The sequence below is a fragment of the Urocitellus parryii genome, chromosome 9 (genome assembly GCF_045843805.1).
Source record: "Urocitellus parryii isolate mUroPar1 chromosome 9, mUroPar1.hap1, whole genome shotgun sequence".
Taxonomy (NCBI): domain Eukaryota; kingdom Metazoa; phylum Chordata; class Mammalia; order Rodentia; family Sciuridae; genus Urocitellus; species Urocitellus parryii.
The window spans coordinates 56644885-56652350 of NC_135539.1; the positions used below are offsets into that span (position 1 = coordinate 56644885).

At 37.8% G+C, this 7466-nt stretch overlaps 1 pseudogene; it reads right to left on the bottom strand.

The window, feature by feature from the left end:
* Nucleotides 1-2561: 2561 nt before the first annotated feature.
* Nucleotides 2562-4300, bottom strand: LOC113178053 (TRAF3-interacting protein 1 pseudogene; annotated as a pseudogene).
* Nucleotides 4301-7466: the final 3166 nt, after the last annotated feature.

Genomic DNA, 7466 nt, shown 5'->3' on the forward strand with positions numbered 1-7466 from the left:
ATTTTACATGTATTTAAAAACTCTACATACATTACAAGTAATGATTTGTATAGTTGGTATTCATTATACTTATCTTTTCCGATATCCATTTTTCTAGCTTTATTAAAAAATAATTGACAGATAAAATTATATATATTAAAAGATTGTAGCATGGGGTTTTGATACACATTTATATTTTGAAATCATTATCAAAATCAAGACCACCATATCTATAACTCATGTAGTTACAGATATGGTTGATTGTGAGTTATACTAGTCTCTTATATACTCTGGATGCTAACCTTTTATTAAGTATATGTTTAGCAAATATTTTCTACTATTTCAAAGGTTGTATTCATTTGATTGATTGTTTCCTTTGTTATGAAGTATCATTTTATTTTGATATGTTTCCATTTGTCCTTTTTTTTGTTCTTGTTGCCAGTGCTTTTCATGTCAAATGAAAAACTCATTATTAAGACCAATGTCGGGCTGGGGATGTGGCTCAAGTGGTATCGTGCTCACCTGGCATGCGTGCGGCCCGGGTTCTATCCTCAGCACCACATACCAACAAAGATGTTGTGTCCGCCGAGAACTAAAAAAAAATAAATATTAAAAATTCTCTCTCTCTCTCTCTCTCTCTCTCTCTCTCTCTCTCTCTCTCTCTCATCTCTCTCTCCCCCCTCTCTCACTCTCTCTTTAAAAAAAAGACCAATGTCAAGGATATTTTTCCTATATTTTCTCCCAGTTGTATGGTTTCTAGTCTTATATATAAATCTTTACTCTATTTTAGTTTGTTTTTGTTAATGATGTAATATCAGGGTCCACTTTCTTTTCTTTTGCTGATGGATATATATAGTTTCCCCAGCATCATTGATTGAAGAGATTATTCTTTTCTCATTGTGTATTTTTGGCTTATTTGTCAAAAATTAGTTGTCTGTACACATATGGATTTATTTTTGCTTTCTGTCCTGTTCTATTGGTTTCCAAATCTATTTTCATGCCAGTTCCATACTGTCTTAATATTTTTACAGTTTTTCCATATTATTTGAAATAAGGTAGTATGATACTTCAGATTTGTTCTTCAATATTTGCTTTAGCCATCCAGCCTCTTCTGTGGTCCCATATGAAAGTCAGAATTATTGTTTTATTTCCATAAAAAATGTCATTGTAATTTTCATTGGGAGGACACTGACTCTGTAGATTGCTGGAAAGTATAGATATTTTAACATTAATTCTTCTGTAATATGAACATGGAATGTCTTCCCATTTTACTGTGTCATCAATTTCTTTCATCAATATTTTATATTTTTCAGCAGATATTTCTTTTTTTCACATTTGCAATATTGTATTTTAGTGAAAAATTAAATACAAACTGTTTAAAAATTAATAACTTTAAAAAACAATTTAAAAAAAATTGGATGACATGAACACATTTTAGATATTTGTGTATCCTTCTAAGTCTTCTTCACGTAGTTTCTCCTGAGGCATATGTTTCTCCCATACAAGGTGCACAGGCCTATGCAAAGGAGAAGGATGATGCCACTGCCTCACACAGGGGCTCTGTTCAGGCTAACCAGGGGAAGCCCAGGGCAAAGTCAGGATGAAAGCAAAGGTGTTCCTGTGGCAATTTCATATCAGATGATGACCTGAACAGCCACACTGAAATCTCTCATCCATTTGTGAACTTCAAGGGCAGAAGCCCAAGCAAACATTAATAGGGCTAACCTCATAAAGATTCTATGCAATCATGAAGAGGAAGAGAAACAGTTGATACCTACCTAAGGATACAGACTCTGATCCACCCTTTTCATCTTGAAATTTAAAATGTAACTTGAGGGCTGGGGATGTGGCTCAAGTGGTAGCGTGCTCACCTAGCATGCGTGAGGCACTGGGTTCGATTCTCAGCACTGCATTAAAAAAAAATAAAGATTGTGTCCACCTAAAACTAAAAAAATAAATATTAAAAAATGTAACTTGATCATTTTCAGGCTTCATTCTATGTGTAATATGCCCATCAGAAAGTTCATGGTGATCCTTGGGGCTAATGCAGTAAATCCTGACTCAAAAACTGAAATAAAGGACAGTTCCCTGGGGTGCTGTTGTCACTTACCTGAATGAGAATTCTGGTACAGGACTAAATAGGCTACAGAGAAACAGAGAACAATCTTGCAAAAAACCCTCTCACAAAGGTGTTCTGAAGAGGGGCTGGGATTGTGGCACAGCGGTAGAGCACTCACCTAGCATGTGCATGGGCCTGGATTCGATCATCAGCACCACATAAAAATAAATAAATAAAATAAAGATATTGTGTTCAACTACAGCTAAAAAATAAATATTAAAAGAATGTGCTCTGAAGAGTATGTATAACCAACAAAGGATCCAACCAGAAGGAGGGGTATTCCAGGGCCTTTTGATACACTCAATGTGCTGACATTTTAGAGCTCAGAAGCTTAGCCTATGATAATTCTGCAAATAGTCTGTCTTCTCAGTCACCTGGAACATGGAGGAGGGGTAAGGATTTCCTATTTTTCCTTCCATTTTCACACCAAAGTTGACTTTTTAATCACTGAGACCCTCAGCATTCACGTTGGCAATATAAACTTAATACTGTACATCATCTTCTGGATTTTTTTCTTTGTTTTTTAGGATGTTGGCCTTCACAGCACAGATTTGTTTTGCTGGTCCTTAATCATCTGCTCCAGCTCAGCCAGCTGGACTGTCATGGACTCCATGACATATTCCGTGATACTCTGCTCCTTCTGCAGGGCTCTACATGCTGTTTGTTCTCCCTGTGCCACAGCTTCTGCTCATTCTGCATGGCATCTGCATCTTCATGGATGTAGTCCATGATCTTCCTAAGAGGAAGCATGCTCTCGCACAAGGTCTGAATGAACACTCGAGCTTCTTTACCTCCTTGGAAACAATATACTTCTCCTTCTTCCATGCCAACTCAAAGAAAAAGGATTTCTCCTCTCTCCAGGTTTGGGTGACTGCTGCACTTCCTCATAATCTTTCTTGGTTTCCAATTTTTTTTTCACAAGTCCACCATGCTTCTCACTGTCCTCTAGCTCCATTGCTGGAACGTTTCAATTTCTGACATTTCAGAGATCTGAGGGGCATCCTCCACCACAATGTGATCATCATCTTTGTTGTCTGAATTATGTGAATCTATAATCACATTTGAAACGATTTTACCACTCCCTGTTCTATCTCTCATTAAGGTCTCCATGCTCTCTCCTACTATTTGAAGGGGGAGTTACCAGTCTTGCACTACTGGCCCAAGGTACTGTGACACTGGAGGACAGCTCCCTGAGGGCTTCTGGATTCTTGAACAACTCAGATTTATCTTGGCCAGTAGATCCAGCCTCTCCTTCTGCATCACTGATGGACACTCTGCACTGAATATTTGGATTGTTGTTTTGATAGTTTTTATGTCAATGACATGGACACTGTCATAGAAATCTCAGCCTCTGTTTCCACCTTGGAGTCTTTAAAGGATCCATCTGACAACTTTTCAGAGCTTGCTGACTTTCTCTCCAGCTTTTTCTGTTCTCTATTCTCCCTGTTTGGGTTTCTGGAGTGCTCCCCATTTCTCACTCTCCACTGCTCCCAGTCTCTCAGCTCCTCCTCTCCCTCTCTTCTAGGTCTGCATCTAGGTCCAGGTCCTTGTTGCGTCTGTCTGTCCCTCTCTCGCTCCTGCTGGGCCCTATTTCTGCTTTTTCTCCTTCTCCCCTTCCTTGTACTTGTCCCTCTCAGCACCTTTATGTCTTTCTCCATCATTTTCCTTCTCCCTTTCTTTTCCTCTTGACTTTCTTTCTTCTTTCAACTCTTCTGTTTTCCATCTCTGCTTGAATTTCTTTTACTTCAGAATTTCCTGTATCCTCTCTATCTTTGTGAGCCCTGGAATCTTCTTCCCTCACATTCTTACTGTTCAACTGGTGAGACTTCGAGGTTCGGGTAGCCCTTCCTCTCATGTCCGGCCTCTCTCCACTGAGTCCTCTCTGGAGAGCTTGTTGATGCTGCACTTTGCACTTATCTGATGCAGCTGAGTTGTTCTTTCAGGCTGGTGCCCAGTCATGATCACATCTATGGCCTTCTGTAGGAAGCTAATTTTTGCATCTTTATACTTGACATTGTCTGACTTCATCTCGACATCTGTGTAGAGGCCCTTTAAGAACCCGGTGGTCCTAATAACCTCCGAGACCGTGTCCTGCAGGTAGCGGAACCCGAGCTTGTTCTGCAGCTTCTCCAACACTGGAAGTCTGCAGATCACCTTGGCCGGCGACTCCTGCTGCATCACCACCTCGAGCTGCCCGCCCATGGCCTCAGCCAGACTAGTCCAGCAAAGGTGATGAGCCAGGGTCCCATCCTATAGCCACGAAAGAGCTGAGCAGTCTTAGCAACTGACCCGGGTAGCGCCCTCCCCACCCGAAGCCCTGCCCCTTAAGTCAGATATTTCTTTAGTGTGGAATTCTTTTTTTTTTAATAAATAATTTTTGGTTGTTGATGGGCCTTTATTTTATTTATTTGTATGTGGTACTTAGAATCCAACCCAGTGCCTCATGGATGCTACTAGGCAAACACACTACCACTGAGCCTTTAAAATTCTTTCCCAAACTAATACACTGTAGGAAGTATTTGCAATTTATATGTGATGACAAGAAATTAACATAAAAGCTCATAATAGCCTTGGAGAAACATTAAAAAGTAGAATACAACAACAAAACATAAAGAAATATCATCAGTAAACAAAAATTTCAAAAAGCAAATTTTAAAAAAGGATATATGTGTAAATTTGTAAAAATGTACAATTTTAAGCACTTTATCATATTGAATTATCTGTATACATAAAATTTTCATATTTCAAAAATATTTTCCTCTCATGAAATTTGCAAATTTCAAGAGACAGATGATATCCATCCTGTACAGATGACATACTGTACTGATATAATGGTATCAGAAAACACTTTGGCCACATGATTGATTTAGTGTGTGGATATGCAACTGTTTCAATAATTAGGTAGAAAAATCAGTTATTACAAGGATCACTTTTTTAACGTAGTTCAAACCTTATCAAGCATCTAAGTCTTCATTATTTCTCTCTGTAAAAGGGAAGTAAGTCAGTCTAGCACAAAAATAAGTTGAAGAGTAATCCTAACCTGTAGCTCTTGATTACAAATTACATGCACAACTTCTAAAAACACATTTCTTTATCCTTCATTTAAAATGAAACATACAATTATCTAAGCAGAATTTTGTATTGTGTTCTACTGACCTCCCTCAATGTATATACATTTTGGAATTTGTGTACTTGAAAACCCAGAAAGAAAAAGAAAATGAAGTATCAAACTACCAGGACAACAAAAGCAAAAGTACCTTATAAAACTACTGAAGAGGAAAACATTGATTCAGATGACTTGGGCTGTGCATGATTAATTGTGCTGAGATCTAGACAAGTTTAAGCCATCATTCATGTGGACTTTGTGGTGCAGAATAGCCTGTAAGAAAGCAAAAGTGATACCTTCATTCCCTGTGTCCCCTTCCCAAGCCAGTGTCAACATCATGTGCCCTGAAATCACTGAGAGTAAAAGCAAACAGAATCAAAAGGCAGGTAAAGACATCCCAATGCCATTGTGTTCAGATTAAATCACACATACAGCTCCCTGTACAAACTAGCTTTCAATATATTCAGTTATTGTTTTACAAAATGTTTCAATAAATATTGAACCAAACAAAACAAATAGCAGGGACTTTCCACATATTTATATTCAACAAATGATCTCTGGCCTCAGCAAACTGTGAACAAGTGTCAAAGGGGAGATTACACCTTGCCTCCCACTCCTGCAGCATCACAGCAGTTCCCGAAGCCTCGAAGTTCAAAACCGAATATTTTTGTTAGCTCCATGCCCTGAGCTCCCTCCTGCCCCATCTTCAAAGCACTCTCCATTTTCTAGACTCCATAGCATGGCTCAGTCACACACTGTGTGTGAGTAGAATCAACAGCATGTGCTCCTGAGAGTCTGTCCTCCTGCAGGGACATTTCCAACAAGGTAGCTCAGTACAGTTGCTCAAGCACAGGAACTAAAATTAGTGATTGCAACTAAAATTACATACTACCTAGAAAGCAAGTAAAGAGGAACTCCCAACACCAAACTCAATGAGACAAAGATAATTTGCAGTCAAAGGCAAGATTATAGCCAGGCATGGTGTTGCACACCTGTAATCCCAGCTACTTGGGAGGTTGAGGCAGGAAGATGACAAGATGGAGGCCAGCCTCAGCAACTTAGTGAGACCTGGTCTCAAAATGAAAAGAAAAAAGAACTACGTATGGAGCTTTTTGGTAGGGCACTTGCCTACCACATGCAAGGTTTTGCATTTGATCACCAGCACCACACACACACACACACACACACACACACACACACACACACAGGATTATACCATCCCATACCTTTATTAAGAAGGAATGACTAAAATTATAGAGCTAATTACTCATTTTAATATTTCAATAAAAAGAAGACTAGATAAAGTAAAAAAAAAGTGAAGTTAATGAATCTAAAAGGAGAACTAATGATCTAGAAGTAAAGCACTAGAAAGAATGAACACAAAATTTGATTCTCTGACAAGGTAATTAAACCTCTAACCAAGCTAAAAATAAAATAGAAAGCAAAATCAAAGACGAGAAATTTTTTAATTGATGAAAAAAGACCAAAGAAAAATGACATTTTATAGGGCATGAAAATGGTATGAAATGCAAATGTAACTACCAATGAATAAAAATAATTTAATTTTTCTTATAAATACATACTCAATAACTCTGAATAAAATGAATACATATAAATCTAGTAGCATTTCAAAATAACAACACATTATGGTCAACTAGAACTCATTCTAAGAATGTAGGGATTTTTCAACAATTGAATATCTGGTAACTTATTATCAATGAAACAAGGACCTTAAAACATGATTTTTACCTCCTTTAATTGATCAACTTTAGCAATTATTGTTAACTCTTTAAAAGCTAAGTAAAATCAGAATAGCAAGAGACTACTTATATATAAAAATAACATCCATTGTCCTAAGGATGCAAAACTTGTGACTTCTATGAATCAGGAGTGAAAAGATCTCTCTGGCAAAAGAGGCAGAGGCTAATTTGGGAGGGGATGCTGGGCAACTATCCTGGGCAACCTTAAGGAAAATGGAAATGTCTCACATGGAGGTACAGTGCAACCATCTGTCAAAACTCTACAGTTAAGATATGATGTTGAAATTAGAGAAAGTTGATTCCTACTAAATGCAAATAAGTAACAGCCGGAAGCTACTATGAAGTAGCAGGAAGATGGAAGTGCTATAGAAACAAAATGAGAGCATTGTTGATGGTGAACAATGGATTATGCATCATGCTACTTTTCTATTATCTTGGTTGCCTTTTATGTATTTAAATTTATTCAAATTCATTATCTCACTGCCTCAAGCACCTTGGCTCT